Below are 1545 nucleotides of genomic sequence, written 5' to 3' on the forward strand. Positions count from 1 at the left end.
AGCAAACGTATGAAATTCTATCGCCTGTAGGACACTTAATTAACCGCTTATGTTATCTATATTTATCTGCATTTATCTACGTTGTTCAGCGCGATAACGATAAATAATCAACGAATTATATCAGTATACACACACACACACACACACACACACACACACACACACATATATATATATATATATATATATATATATATATGTAATATTAATCATATTAACAATTCCCTTATTAAGCAATAATTTTTCATTCGGATGCGATTTCGTAAAATTGCACAATTCGTAAGCGCGTGATCTATATAGGTGTACCATTTCGTCGTGGGGATCTTTATTCGAACGTATGACGTATTTGCGTTCTGAGAATTTAATAGCAGCTCCCGGGAACAAAGAATGAGAAAAATAATGCTCGAAATGGTCTAAACAATGATCTTATGACGAAGGTTCAACAGGCATTCTTTTAGAAAGTGACAAAAATCGATTTTCAAAGCAACAAATCTTTGTAATTGTATACATTAATAACTAAATTGACACAAAGATAGATTTACGAGTACCTTCAAAAGATAAAGATTGCGAGAACAATTGCCGCTTGTCAATTATTATGACTTTACTTTCTTTTTTCGTGTATATTATTTATTATAGAAACAAATTTTTCGGACGATATTTAGACCTATTCGTTTGGAATGAAAAAAATCGTTTTTATTAATCAATTATTCTATTCTCGCCAGCTGAGCCTGCATGGTTCCATTTCTCTAAATTTCTTCAATGTGAAAAGAGAAAGTGAAAAAATGAATCAAGAAAGAAATTCAGGTATAAAAGAATATTCATAAAAATTCTGAAAAATTTCATTATCATATATCACCAATTATGAATTCTTTTTAAATCCGAAAGATATATTCTTTTTTTAAACTTTTTCTATTTCTTAATTTTATATAAGAGTAAATTATAAGTTTGGTTTTTGTAGAAATTAAATTATTACTTTTATTAAAGATAACATATCTACAAACGTGCATATAAATATATTTCTATATATGTATATTTTTTTTTTTTTTAGTTTATTTCGAACAGATTGCGTTAATTCATAAAGAATTAAAGAATATTTTTCAAGTTTAAATGGATCAGTTGTGTTATCTGAGCTGGGGTTGATTGTGTATCTTAACACGCAAGGAAAGTGAGTAAATTTATTTACAAAAAAGTGAATAAATTTATTAGATATTGAGCAATGAAATTATAAATATTCTAGTAAATATTCGCTCGCTTTTGTAATTTTCATCTTGTTTCAAAATACATGCAGAACGCTTTCTATTTCAAGTCGACACAAGTGTCGTTCTGTTTTTTGTTTGTTACTCATTGAATGTCAAGAATGATAGAATGATGTTTGTGTCGACTTGTATCACTAAGATCCGATTGCACTAACATTATTTTGAGTCGAAACTCTCTCTCTCTCTCTCTCTCTCTCTCTCTCTCTCTCTCTCTCTCCCCTTTCTCTCTCTCTCTAAATCTGAGAGAGAGAGAGAAAGGAGAGGGAGAGAGAGAGGAGAGAGAGAGAGA

This window comes from Trachymyrmex septentrionalis, unplaced genomic scaffold (genome assembly GCF_001594115.1).
Source record: "Trachymyrmex septentrionalis isolate Tsep2-gDNA-1 unplaced genomic scaffold, Tsep1.0 scaffold131, whole genome shotgun sequence".
Classification (NCBI taxonomy): domain Eukaryota; kingdom Metazoa; phylum Arthropoda; class Insecta; order Hymenoptera; family Formicidae; genus Trachymyrmex; species Trachymyrmex septentrionalis.